The 14,807-nt window shown below is 42.9% G+C and overlaps 1 protein-coding gene across 4 annotated transcripts in view; it reads right to left on the reverse strand.

Annotated features, from left to right (window-relative positions):
- RAI14 (retinoic acid induced 14) overlaps positions 1 to 14,492 on the reverse strand; it is a 143,563-nt gene extending 129,071 nt beyond the window's left edge. For all 4 annotated transcript variants that reach the window (XM_089496767.1, XM_089496759.1, XM_089496757.1 and 1 more), the window contains exon 1: positions 14,411 to 14,492. The gene's annotated coding sequence lies outside the window, so the exon portion shown is untranslated. The remainder of the gene's footprint in view (positions 1 to 14,410) is intronic.
- Positions 14,493 to 14,807: the final 315 nt, after the last annotated feature.

A 14,807-nucleotide genomic window follows, 5' to 3' on the forward strand; every position in this document is an offset into this window, starting at 1 on the left:
TTTTTCCTGCATTCGGGTTGTGCTGGACTATTTATACACAGAAAGATATTGTTATCTCCAGTGAAAGGATCCATCTATTTTGTAAATAAAGCTACAAAAATTACTAGACAGCAGAGGAGGAATGCTGTGTTATGGCCTCTGGCAGCCTTTTGCTTTTCAGGCATAGAGCACATGCTTTGCATGCAAAAAGCCCCTGGTTCAATCCCTGTTTGTCTTCAGTTAGAAAGAATCTGAGATGGCAGGCCTGGGAGAGCTATCTCTGAAAACCCAGAAAACCCAGAGAAAGGCTGCAGTTCACAGGAAAAGGCCATGGATCAGCATCAGAGTACATGCTTTGCATGCAGAAGGTCCCAGGTTCAATCCTTGTCATCTTCAGGTAGGTTCAGAACTGGAGGGGAAATTACTTTTTCAACTACCATATCCAGAACCCTCCAGCAAGAATGGCCAACAACCACATTGGCTAAGGAATTCTGGTAACTGTAGTCCAAAAAGTTAAGTTATATATCCAGGCTCCAATATGGCCATACTGTCAAACACAAAGAGATGAAGGAAGAATGGAGAAGTAGTGTTGACAATGGGCATATTGACATGGAGTGAGAACAGCGGACACATGTAATATAAATATCACCTATAAAAATTCAATGGTACACACATGGAGAGACACAGACACTCCCAGAATTTTATAATGTACAGGAATATGCAATTTAGTGCTTTCCAGATGTTTGGGCTTTAACTCCAACAGGCCGCAGCCAGCAGAATTCAGAGTCACGGATTATGATTATGGAACATCCAAAGAGCACCAGATTGCCTTTCTGATTCTACTCAATGAAAACCACACAGTGTGTGGAACCACACAGAAGCTGCCTTGCTCCATAACAGCAGAGATCACCAGAAGCAGCATGAGCCTTTGCTCAAGTGGAGTCCCTAAGGACAACCCTTACATTTTCCCATATATGAATGGCTTTCATTCACTCCTACAAGAAGAAAGTGAACCTATGTATATGTGGACATGTGGTCAGAAGGCAAAACCAACACCCTGAAAACTAGTAAAGTCTTCAGTAAAGCCCACGAGGTGTATAATGTTTATTGGACGCCAAACACCCATTACAAAAGCCCTTTTGATCACACACAGCATGCTTGTCATGACAGTGAGCATATGCGGGGGAAATGGAGAAAACTTCGAATTCCTGAAACAAGAACCTATTAGTATATGTGTATGCAGATATGTGCATATACACATATATGCCTCATATATACTCTGTACATTTTCTCACTGCAGAGATGGCAAGAGTATTAAGAATTAGTGCCTCATAATTCCCATTATCCTTCAGCTACCAAAGATGTTGAAAGCCCATGTAAAACAATAAAGGATGGGTCACTCTGTATGCCTTAGAGAATTATGCTCTTAAAGAATTCAATTCTGGCAGTATTAACAGAAAAGAGATCAGTGTATTAAGCTGTACAGAATGAGGGCAAATTCACATTTGCCAAAGAAAATGAAATAATCCTAAACATTCAAAGATCAATGCAACATGGGGATATCCAAAGCAATTCATCAGTGGGTATTTCTGCTGACATCAACATCACAATTTAATATAGTACAGTGCATTCGATTTTCCAGCTACAGAGGTAAACAAAAGAAGAAACAGAATGTGCACACAAGTCCAACTGATACTCTCAGATCAAACTCAGTTTGGTTGTTTGCTTCAGATTTTTAAAAAAATTGTCTGGAAGTGGCTTCCTGTTAAAATACAATGTCTGTCCCGTAACAAAGTTGTTTTGTGCCTTCCACACACTTCCAACTTATGGCAACCCTAAGGAAAACCTAGCACAGGCTTTCTTAGCAAGATTTGTTCAGAACGGATTTGCCCATGCCTCCCTCTGAAGCTGAGAGAGTGAGTTGTCCAAGGTCACCCAGTGGGTTTCCATGGCCGAGCAGGGATTCGAACACTGGTTTCCTAGAGTCCTAGTACAATGCTGACATCACTATACCACACTGGTGTAACAAAGTAAGGCTTTTAAATTATCAAAGGCAACTACAAATATGGTTCCCCTCCCCTTCATTGGAAATATTCACTTGTGGGGAGAACTCTATCCACCTTGGAAAAAAAATCAATTTTAAAAACGGCAGACCCCCTTCACAAACCATATATCATGCTGGCAGTCTGGCACTACAATGGAGAGGGAAGTTCTCCTTCCCATTCGAAAGCACTTCTGTTAAGTACAGTTCAGCTCTCCAGTGCCAAGTCAAGAGTAAACCACAGAATACCAAGGAAAAAGTAGCTTACTCAAATTGCAGTTCCTAAATCTTGTTCAAATTTTCCAGAGAAGGCGCTCCTCCTTCATCCACTGCCAGCATTCCCTTTCCCTATTTCATTTCTCAGAAAATTATACCTAGTATTTCTGTATTTTGCTTTTTTTAAAAAGTACCCACAGATTAACTCAGCAGTTATTCTTGGACAGAATATGAGGGTTTGAAATCAGGGGAACAATAGTGTACCTAAGGCAGGGGTGGAGAATCTGTGGCCCTACATGTGTTTTGTATTCCAGATCCCATTAGCTCTAGCCAGCATAGCCAATGATTAAGAATAATGGATTGAACAAAAGATGAAAAAAGTATGCTTCTTACTCCTGAAAGCTATCTTTCAGTTGATGTGATATCTGAATGAATAGCTTCATTTAACTAGTACAGCACACCAACTATTTTTAAAGATGGAAGTCACAGGTTGCAATTCAAATCATGATGGATAAAATTGTTTAACCCACAACTACACTGGTGCAGCTATATTATTCAAATCATTCTTAATTACCTCTTCAATAGTCCCCTTTCCCAATAAGGCTTCCAGAAATGCCCCTGTCCTCAAGATTTACAATATAAGGCTGCATCTACACTGCAGAAATAATTCAGGTTGACACCACTTTAACTGTTATAGCACAATGCTATGGAATTCTGGGAACTGTAATTCAGTCAGAGAGCTCTGGTGGCACAACAAAGTACAATTCCTAGAATTTTACAGCACTGAGCTACGGCAGTTAAAGCAGTGTCAAACTGAATTACATCTGTTGTGTGGATGCAACCTAAGACAGAGAAGATAAAGGAAATCAGGGAAAAGAGGAAAAATGCGAACTCAAGTAACAGTTACATAAGTCTTACAGTGAGCAAATAAAATGCTGAAAGAGAAGGGAAGCAAAAGGCTGATGGGTCTCATAGCTGAGCTGAGCAGCATTGCTTCCCATCTCTCCCTCTTCCATAACCTGGTGTGATGGCATCACTGAATGTGTCACCTGAAACCCAACACACCACATTTTTTCTGGGTACAAGGACATATCTATTAAATCCATGTTTTTGAAATGCACCTAAAGTTCCTATTCTAGCTAATATATAACCCTTCAAGAACAAGAACATCTTTGTCCCTGTTGTCAAAAGCTAGAACATACCACCCACAACACTACCGTATACTGCTATTAAAGAAGCATTTCGAAAAGACTCACCTCACTTACTTTACACAAGTAAAAGCCAACTATTTCCTCTCTAAAAGGTCAGAAGAAGATTTTCCTGCTTCTCCATCATTACTTCTGCTTTTGGTTCATTAAATGATAACATTCCTTCTGAACCACTAACCCAGTTTTTATCTTCAATTGCAAGTTCTGCTCTTCCATCAATTAGCCACAGGCTCACTCTTGCACTGCTCAGCTGTCAACCTGAATAGCCAGCCCTGTCAAATCTGTCACATAGTCACCCTCCAGTGAAACAAAAGCAGCACCAAACCTTCTATCAGGTCTATTGCTCAGCCAGAACACTCAAAACCTTCACATTATGGGAGAACCACTGCTCATTTTCATGTAAGACTCTGTCATATCTAAAGACAAAAAGCCCTTTGGTCATTCGCTACCATTCTTGTACTCTCAAATTGATTATTATCTATTGTTACTTGATTTCAGTTTCTGTTATTTCAACTCAAACTATTACAGTATTTCAAACACTAGGCATTCCGATTATTTCATATTATGAAGTATAATCTTAGTAGCTTTGATATTAATTTGTGGGCTTTGGGGAAGAAAAAAAGTACATCCCAATCATGAGGAATAGCAATTCTATGTCCCAAACACAGGGACTATCAAGAATTCCATAGTATGGTAAACACAACTCTCTGTTCCTGATTGTTTCCTCCTACAAGACCACCTTAAGACAACATCAATCTCTTCTGCTTCCCCATGCACTCTGTTTAGCTCAGGGGCAAACAGATTTCAGGCGTCCTGGCTTCTGTGAATATACTTTGATTTTATTAGACCCCAGAGATTTATCAACTGATATAAAAACACACACATTTAACATTTAATATTAAAGAATTCTGAAATCAGGAATTTGCTTCAAGTATCAAAACACCTTTGAGTATTTCTTGCCTAAGCAAACTCTGTGAACTTCATGGGGACCCACAACTTGAAGGCGCATGCAAAACTTGCATGCAAATATCTATTCCTGATTAATTCAAGCCTTTTTCATTCTCAAAGGCTAATTTTACTCTGCTATTGGGAACCAAATCTTTCCTGATCTTGTGCAAATTTACCACATCCTCTTTTTGCTTAATCTGTTCTAAACTACAGGTTTTAGTCCTGTGATGTCCATCATTAGAACACTGTCAGTTAAGGCTGTTAATTCAGTATTATAATAATAAAAAAGTTATGCACTGAAGGCCAAAAATAAACAATTGACATATTAATGTTACTATTGTTCCCAAATGAACAATAATCTGATGGAATAACAAAATAAAAGCCATTAGGCTCTTCACATATGACAGTCCAATAAAGGCTTCTGTTTTGTTATGATTCCAAGACTTGAGACTTCATGCCAAATAAACATATATGTTTTAAGATGCAAAAATTAAAGGTAACTGTACCACTCAAATACCATACATTCCTAAGAGTTTCATATAGCCAATTAACCATCATAATGGTTTCATCTGGACTACTAAATCACTACTGTGCCTGATGAAAGATGTGTCAAGAGAGCCAAATATGCATCTCTAGGAACAACTGCAGTGATTTTAATCCACTATAATGGACAATACTCCCAAGTTTCTTCACCAAGTGTTTCCTTCCAGACTGCTATGTCAAAAACTATTTGGGAGCAATGCCTGAAGGGTTAGCTGCTTATACACTAAATGAACTGCACCATGGCGAAGCTGGCTAGGGCTGATGATTACTGTTGTCCAACATATCTGGAGAACAAGCTATCAAAGCTATCAGATGTATATTTTAATCGTACAAATCTTTGATGGTTAATTAGCAAATGTATCCCTTTACCAGCAGGTCAAGGGTGAACACTGCTTTTAATACAGTATCTGGTAACATGTCCAACACACAAGCTGTAATTCAACATATACTCAGCGTACTGTAAAGATCTGCATGCAGGTTAATGGATCCTAGTGGATCTCAGTGCTGGTGTTACCACTTTGCACCTGGCTACACAGATGAAGCCAGACAGAGCAGGGAACAGCCATGTGGAGTGGCCTCAGGGGCTTTTCAGTACAGGGGGAGAAAGAGAATACTAACCACTGCAATGCTTGAAAAACGGCATCCACACAAGTAATAGAAACGTATGTTTGTGGATGGCTCTAACAGGATGCTAGCCACTGTCTGGTAGGGGCTGAGTTCATGCTTCTGAAGCCAGGGGACATAGACAAGATGTGTGCAGTTAATCAACTCACAACATGCTTTCACTATCTTTTACTCTCCTGGCTTATTCAAACTAGTCAAGTATGTGAGGGCTTGCTCAGTAGGCTCAGGGAGTGATGAATGCAGTCTTTCCATTAAAAAAAGTGCTGCCTGCTGTTTTGAAGGTGTTGGTTCATTCCCTCCTGAAAAGGCCCTCCCTGGATATGAAGGTCAGTATCAACAATGTTCAGGCAATGTATTTCAGAGGATTGTGACTAGGCAGCTGCAAACATTCTTCAGGCTGCTGCAAACATTCTTCATCTGGATTCAGGTCTTGGGACTGAATTGCCTATGGATGTCCTGCCACTAAAGTGCTAGAGAACCTGAGAGAGTACAGTTCTGTCTGCTAAGGAAGGTCCAAGACAAAAGTGCAAAGACAGGCTTAATGTTGAACATAAAGAAAACAAAAATAATGACCACAGAAGAAATACATAAATTCAACCTAAACAATGAGGAAATCGAAATAATTAAGGAGTTCCTGTACCTAGGATGAAATATTGATCAGAATGGTGACTGCAGTCAAGGAATAAGACTAGGAATGGGAAGAACAGCTATGAAAGAACTGGAAAAGTTCCTAAAGAGTAAAGATAGACAACTGAGCACTAAAGCTAAAATTGCCCAAGCCATTGTATCATGTACAGATGCAAGAGATGGACACTACAGACAAAAGAAAAATCTACTTATTTAAGATATGGTGCTGGAGAAGAGTGCTGAGGATTCAGTGGATAGCCAAAAAGACAAACAAATGGGCCCTTAAACAGATTAACCAGTCAAGACGATAAAATTGAGGCTGTTGTACTCTGACCACATAATGACAAGGCATAGATCACTAGAAAAGACAAGAATGCTATGAAAGGTAAAGGATAGGAGAAAGAGAGGCATATTGCGTATTATGGATAGACTCAATCAGGGAGGTCACAGGCATGAATTTGCAGGACCTAAGCAGAGCAGTGGAGGATAGGGGCTCTTGGAAATGTCTCACCATGTCGGGGTCGATTCAAGGACAGTTAACAACACAACAAACTTATGTCAATCCTAATATCTCTGAAGCCTTTCCCACCACCGAGTACAGGATCACTTTTGCACATTGCGGTCAATGCTTAACAATGCTTCTGCTTGTACTTGTTGAAGTAGTTCCAAAAAGTAGCAAGGAGTGATCCTAATATCTAGCATAATAATAATAATAATAATAATAATTATTATTATTATTATTATTATTATTATTATTTATATTTCCCGCCTCTCCCTGTAGATCGAGGCAGGATTACAACTGATAAAATCAAATGATACAATTACACAACCCATACTACATAAAATAATCAATTAAAACACGCCAAGATACAATACAATCATCAACGAAGCCAAATCGATGTCTGTTTCTGTACTGTTGAATCAGGTGTAAAGAATTCTGTAAGATCCACTATAAAAGATCAGGTGGATAGGCCCGCCGGAAGAGATCCATATTAAGTGCCTTCTTAAAGGCTTCTAAGGTGGTGATGAGATGGATCTCTTCCGGTAAATTGTTCCAGAGTGTGGGAGCCACGGCTGTGAACACTTTACGGGAAGTTGTAATTAGTCTGGTCTTTGTATATTCCAATAAATTCTTCCCAGATGTTCTGAGAGTGTGGGGTGGATTGTGTAGTGAGAGGCATTCCCTCAAGTCTCGGGCCCAAGCCATGTAGGTGATAACCAACGCTTTGTATTGGGCCTGGAAGCTGATCAGCAGCCAGTGAAATGATTTTAATATTGGAGAAATATGGTCAGATCTAGATTTACCTGTAACCAATCTGGCTGAAGCATTTTGGATCAATTGAAGCTTCCGAACTTGGTACAAAGGTAGCCCCATGTAGAGCGCATTGGAGAAGTCTAGACGAGAGGTTACCAGTGCATGTACCACTGTTTCAAGGTCCCTCTTGGTCAGGTAGGGATGCAGTTGGCATATCAACCGAAGTTGGTACCATGCACTCCTGGCCACTGCCTCTACCTGAGATGACAGCTGAAGAGACAGGAGCACTCCCAAACTGCAAACTTCGTCCTTTAGGGGAAGTGTGACCCCGTCCAGGACTGGTTGACAAATCTCCATCCCTGGACCAGGGGTACCTATCGCAAACACCTCTGTTTTCTCTGGATTCACTTTGATTTTGCTTTCCCTCATCGAACCCATCACTGACTCAAGACAGGCATTTAGAGGAGAGATGCCATCCTTAGTCACTGCAGCAGTCGAAGACATAGAGAAATAAATTTGAGCGTCATCAGAGTACTGATAACACCTCGCCCCATATCTCCCGATGATCTCGCCCAGCGGCTTCATGTAAATATTAAACAGCATGGGGACAGAATGGCGCCCTGGGGGACACCAGATATCAGCGCTCTTTTACGAGAGCAGCTGTCTCCCAGCATCACCATCTGGAATCTGTCTAAGAGGTAGGAACGGAGCCACTGAAGTGCAGTGCCCCCGATACCCAACCCCCTCATATCCTAGCAATTATTCTTTGGGGTGTGACATACAGTATGTTGCCCCCTAATGTTATTAACATTTCTAAGGAACCACTAAGGGCAACCATCAGATTTTTAGAGAGGTGTAATTTGTACTGTAAGTTGCTTTGAGATTGCCCCTCCCTATGTTACAGTAATTGGTCTATACACTCAGCGATTATTATTTATTACAAAATGAATAAGAAACTGTTCGTACTAGCACTCTAGCCAAGTTTGTCTTTTAAAGATGTCTTCGGTGACAAATTCCAATGATTTGAAAATCAACCCGAGAGGACAACATGAAAGGAAATACAATGGTCCCTTGGTATCCACTGGGGTTTGATTCCAGTTCCCCCTATGGATACCAAAATCCATGGATACTTAAGTCCAACCATCTACTCTTGTCTGGTACTCTGTGTGTGTGTATTCCAAGATCAACAGCTGCCATAAGAAATTTTATTTTCTTAATAAAGTTCTTCCCTTTTTCAGTCTGTCACTTTGAACTGCTGCTACACTTGCTAACCATGAAATAAAGCCTTTGGCTGAGCACCAATATGCAAGGTGAAAGGATGGTTGAAAGCCAAACAATCAAGCATGCTTGCTTCTTTGTACCCTGGTGATCATCAAGGATCTGGCTGTGTCTGTGGAAACTTAGCTGTACTTTTAACAGCTTTTAATAGCCAGTAGCACTCCCTCCTACTGCACTAGCTTTTGGATTCAACGTACAACTGCACACACAATTACTTCCTTGGTGTTTTTTTTAAATCTCACATTTAATTGTCTGCTTTAACAATGAGGTCTGTAGATGTGACAAGGAGAGGTCTGAAAAGATAGGACAGAGTTAGCTATGTCCAGGTGTATGCTAAGTAAAGCCAGACTTGTTGCTGTTCAGCATGTAGAGATCTTGTAGCACCTTTGAGACTGACGGAAAGAAAGAAGTTGGCAGCATGAGCTTTTGCAGACTGAAGTCTACTTCCTCAGATGCATGGGCTGGACTTAAGTCTACAAAAGCTCATGCTGCCAACTTCTTTCTTTCAGTTAGTCTCAAAGGTGCTACAAGATCTCTCTGCATACTGATTCTGCAAACTAGCATGGCTATAACAGTTGCAGTGATAAAGATCCAAAACACACTGCAGAAATAATCCAGTTTGAGATCACTTTAACTGCTCTGGCTCAGGCTAGGGAATCCTGTAATTGTAGTTCATTGTGGTACCAGAGTTCTCTGACAGAGAAGGCTAAATGTCTCACCAAACTAAAGTTCCCAGAATTCTACAGCATTGAGCCAGGGCAGTTAAAGCTGTCTCAAATGGGATTATTTCTGTAGTGTTTTTTGGACCACACTTAAAAGAAAAAACAACCCAAACCACAACAAACCGTGTTTGTTGAAGTTATCAGTGCATCCAATAAAATCTAGAGATAACGCCATTTAAAGCAGCCTAATCCAGCATAGAAATCAGCACAAAGCTGCCATGTAATCAGATGTTACAACTAATATATATGCACTTATAGCCCTAAAGCAGTGGTTCCCAAACTGTGCTCCTTAAGGGATTTTGGACTTCAGCTCGTGGAATCCCAGACTACTGGCCAAGATAGCTGAAGCTTCTGGGAGCTGAAGTCCAAAACTCTTAAAGGCCACCGTTTGGGGACCACTGCCCTAAAGAAACAAGAGTGCCATCTCTCCACCCCGCACCCTCTACCTCAGTTCTATTTTTCACATTTCTTCCTGTTCTTATGCATATGCAGCATATGGTTTTATGGGCAGCTGATTTATTTATTGTCATTGGCAGGTCTTATGGAGACCCAGGGTCTTCTTGGCAAGATTTATTCAGAGGAAGCTTGACACTACTTTCTTTTAAAGCTGAGAGAGTGTGGCCACAAAAAGGGAAATAACGATCAAAGCAGATACTGGTGAAAGAACAAATCATCACTGGATGGATTTTGGAGGAGCTTGATCTCTAGAAGGTACAAAACATTTTATTTTAACTTAGGCAAGATTGACCTGACCTGGTTGTTTCATTTCAAAGCTGAATATTTTTACTTTTTAGATAAAACATTTGCTGAAACATGTTCAACCACTCTTCTATTTTTGCAGTGCCGGAACCTAGACCTATTCTTTTCATGTTATTTATGTTATGCACTACCAAAGTTTCTGTTAAAGAAGAAAAATGAAATGCACAGATATAGGATGGGAGACACCTGGCAGAACAAGACTACATGTGAAAGGGATCTAGGAGTTCAAATAGACCACAAGTTGAACATGAGTTGACAGTGTGATGCGGCAGCAAAAAAGGCCAATGCAATTTTAGGCTGTATCAATAGAAGTATAGTGTCTAGATCAAGGGAAGTAATAGTGCCACTCTATTCTGCTCTGGTCAGGCCCCACCTGGAATATTGTGTCCAGTTCTGGGCACCACAATTCAAAAAGGATGTTGAGAAACTGGAGCGTGTCCAAAGGAGGGCGATTAAAATGGTGAAAGGTCTGGAAACCATGCCCTATGAGGAACAACTTAGGGAGCTGGGGATGTTTAGCCTGGAGAAGAGAAAGTTAAGAGATGATATGATAGCCCTTTTAAATATTTGAAGGGATGTCATATTGAGGAGGGAGCAAGCTTGTTTTCTGCTGCTCCAGAGAACAGGACCCGGAACAATGGATGCAAGCTCCAGGAAAAGAGATTCCACCTCAACATTAGGAGGAACTTCCTGACAGTAAGGGCTGTTCGACGGTGGAACACACTCCCTTGGAGTGCAATGGAGTCCTTCTTCCTTAGAAGTCTTTAAACAGAGGCTGGATGGCCATCTGTCAGGGATGCTTTGATTTAGATTTCCTGCATGGCAGGGGGTTGGACTGGATGGCCCTTGCGGTCTCTTCCAACTCTGATTCTAAGTAATCCAGAAGAATACATCTACTTTGTTAACTGAGGTATATTGTACATGTAGAGTAAGAATGAAAAAAGGAGTTAGGTATTTGTAACAAGTCCTACAAACTATGACTAAGATATCGAAAATGTATATCTAATATTCAAATTGCAATGAAACAATCATATAGCATGAGCATAGAAACATAAAATGCATGCAGTAAAAATCAAAGTCCAATACTCCTTGGATACAATAATTATCAGTCTCTGCAACTGTGGAAGTCCTGAAAGGATCAAGCCTGTGCCAAATGCTTAGTAGTCCTTGATAAATGCTCCAATATGTTTCTTAGGCAGAAGTTCTGTGATGTGGTCACCAGCCAGACGGGTTTCGACCCGAAGTCTTCTTCAGTGGCTAAGGTGTCTGTAAATATACTGAGTTATAAACAAATCTCCTGTCTCTCTCAAGTTTACAAAATTAAGACACACAAAGAACGAGGAGCAGGGAGGGAGAAGGAAAATAGTAATGTTTCAGGGATTATAATGAGAAACTAGTAGAAACAATTAAGGAAAGGCTGTTGGAAAAGTTCTGCTTTTGATGGAAGTCAGCTTGGTGACAGTGATTTGGCAACTTCGGTGAAATCTCTTCTCTTTTGATTTTCAGGTTTAACCATGCTTGGTTTCAAGGCTCAGCAACCATGTTAGGAATTTAAGCATTAAGGACCCTGGGAGGAAAAATTACCCCAGAAGGTGTGAAAAATACACCTGCTTAGGCTAAGCAGATTCTTTGCAATGGGATCTTTGCTTCTAAACACACAGGAGAGAGAAATATAATGCTATGGTGCTACCTTGGCAGCAAACAGAACTAGGATCTTTCCTTCCATGCCCCCTCCCCCCCCCCAAAAAAAAACCCCTTGCTTTAAGGCTTCTTTGACAGAGAGGATAAACCCAGCAATTTCAATTTCTTTAGCACTTATGACTCACATCATGTGAGCTGCAGAGCTGTCAGCTTCCCAGAACCCCAGTTTAGATGCCAGCCAAGAAGAAAAGAAAGCCAGCATGATGTAGTGGTTGGAGGGTTGGACTAGGACACTGGGAGATCAGGGTTCAAATCCTGGGTCAGCCATGGAAACCTAATGGGTGACCCCTGAGGTCACACTCTCTCAGCCTCCGAGGATGGCAATGGCAACCTCCCCTCTGAAGAAACTTGCCAGGAAATATTTAATCTCCAGCCAAAAATAAAAGAGAGCTAGCATGGTGTGGTGGTTTGAGAGTTGGACTAGGACACTGGGAGACCAGGGTTCGAATCCCAGGTCAGCCAGGAAATCCACTGAGTGACCTTGGGCAAGTCACACTCTCTCAGCTTCAAAGGATGGCAAAACTCTATGAAACCTGCCAAGAAAAGCTCAGGAGAGGGTCACCTTAGGGTTGCCGTAAGTCAGAAAAGGCTTGAAGGCACACAACAACACAGGACAAAAGATATCTGGGATAAGTCACCTGTTGACTTATGGGGACCCCATGAATTTCAGTGGGTTTTCTTAGGCAAGGACTACTCAGAAGTGGTTCTGCTGGTTCTTTCCTCTGAAATCCAGCTTACAAGTACCTGGCATTCTTTGGTGGTCTCCCATCCGAGTAATAATGGCCAAAGCTGGGGAAACTGTTTGTTGTTGGTTCTTGCTGTGTGCCATCAAGTTGTTTCTGACTTTTGGTGATTCTAAGGTGAACCTATGATGAGGTTTTCTTGGCATGGTTTGTTCACAGGGGGTTTGCCATGGCCTTCCCTGAGGATGAGAGAGTGTGACCTTTGCCCAAGGGTCACCCAGTGGGTTTCATGGCTGAGCTGAAAATCAAACCTTGGTCTCAAAGTCACAGGCCAACACTCAGACCACTATGTCTTCCTCCCCTTTTGGTCGAGGTCTTCTAAAGGAAAATGGCTTGTCAATGCCGGAAGGGAGGGAAGGAAGGAATAAGAGAAAGAGGGAGAGAAGAGGAGGAGGGGAAAAACACATTTTCTTTGGGACAGAGCTTGCAAATGCCTTCTTCCTTTTATTTCACCCTAAGGTTGGTATAAAAGGCAGGTCTCTTTTTCTCGGCTCCCCCTCCAAGAGAGCCACTCCAAACCCCATCATCCCCCGGCAGCAAGAGCACCTCTACCTTCCCCACTCCAAAGAGACACACAGATTCATGGAGTGCCACTGCAACCCCCATCATCCCCCGGCAGCAAGGCCTTCCCCTTTGCTCCCTTTGCACAATGCCCCTGGACGCCACTTGGCTCCAGAAACCCTGGGATGTCTAGTTTTGCGACCCCCCGCTCGGCCATGGCCACCCAAAGGTCACTCTCTCTCAGCCTCAAGAGGGTGGCCATGGCGCACACACACACACACACACACACAACTCCCTCTGGAGAAACTTGCCAAGAAATCTCCAATGGCGTTTCGCTGTTAAGTCGGGAAAGGGCTTAGGAGGCGGAATAAGAGCCGGCAAGAGAGAAGGCGAACACTTGGGGGAAGGCTGGGGAAAACGGCAGATCCCCGGCTTCCATGTGCGGAAGTGCCTTAGTTGGCCAGTCTGGATGCACCCTTCCCTTCCCTCAAAGCATCTCTTGCGAGGGCGGCAGCCGAGGCTTCATCCACACTGGAGAAATAATCCGGTTTGACGCCGTTTTACCTGCCGTGGCTGCAGGCTCGGGAATTCTGGGAAGGGTCGTTTGCTGTGGCACCACAATCAAACCGGATTATTTCTCCAGTGCGGACGCCTCCCAGACAAAGCGGCCATTCATAGACCTCCAGACGCTCCAAGGTACTCTTTCTCCCCAAAACAACCAAAGGAAAGAGAAGAAGAAAGGAAAGAAAGAGAAGAAGAAGAAGAAGAAGAAGAAGAAGAAGAAGGGAAAGGGAAAGAGAAATGGAGAAGGGAAAGAGAAAGAGAAGAAAAGGGGGAAAGAGAGAGAAAGAAAAGAAAGGTGGAAACAGTGAGAGAGAGAAGAAGAAGGGAAGGAGAGAGAAAGAGGAGAAGAAGGGAAGGGGAAAGAAAGAAGAAGAAGAGAAAGAGAAAGAAAGAAAGAAAAGAAGGAGGGAAAGAGATGTAGAGAAGAAAAAGGGAAAGAAAGAGGAGAAGGATGGAAAGAGAAAGAAAGAGAAGAAGAAGGAAAAGGTAAAGAAAGGGAAGAAGGGAAAGAGAAGAAAAGGGGAAAGGGAAAGAAAGAAAAGAAGGAAGGAAGGAAGGAAGGAAGGCGAGAGATAGGGGAGGAGGAGAAGGGAAAGACAGAGAAAGAGAAGAAAAGAGGAAAGGGAAGAAAGAGCCGGAGGAGGAAGGGGAAGAAGGCGCCCCTTTCCAAAGGAGACAAAAGGCGGAGTTGGGGCGCTTACCTCCTGGAGGCTCCCTGGCCAGGCAGCTGCCCCTTGGCCTCCGTCCGCCCGGCGCCCATTCAGCGAAGAAGAAGAAGAGGAGGAGGAGGAGGAGGAAGGGCCTCCCCGGAGGAGGCTGGGCTCCTTGCCTGGCCGCTCCCTCCCTCCCTCCGCCGCCCACATGAGGAGGAGCCTTGGCCGCCTCTCTGAGGCAGCAGCAGCAGCAGCAGCAGCGGCGAGGCCGGGAGGAGTCCGGGGACTAGCCAGGGGTCACGTGGGGAGGAGGGCTGCTGGGCCAATGGACAGCTGGACTCCCCCTTTGGTCCCTTTGGTCCCGCGGCCACGCAGAGTGGCTCTCTAGCGCCCCTGGTGGCCGCAGCTCAAGCTGTTCTTGTCCCGCGGAGTCATGGAGGAAGCC

This window comes from Sceloporus occidentalis, unplaced genomic scaffold (genome assembly GCF_023333645.1).
Source record: "Sceloporus occidentalis isolate IW3139 unplaced genomic scaffold, rSceOcc1.0.p SCAF_1, whole genome shotgun sequence".
Classification (NCBI taxonomy): Eukaryota; Metazoa; Chordata; class Lepidosauria; order Squamata; family Phrynosomatidae; genus Sceloporus; species Sceloporus occidentalis.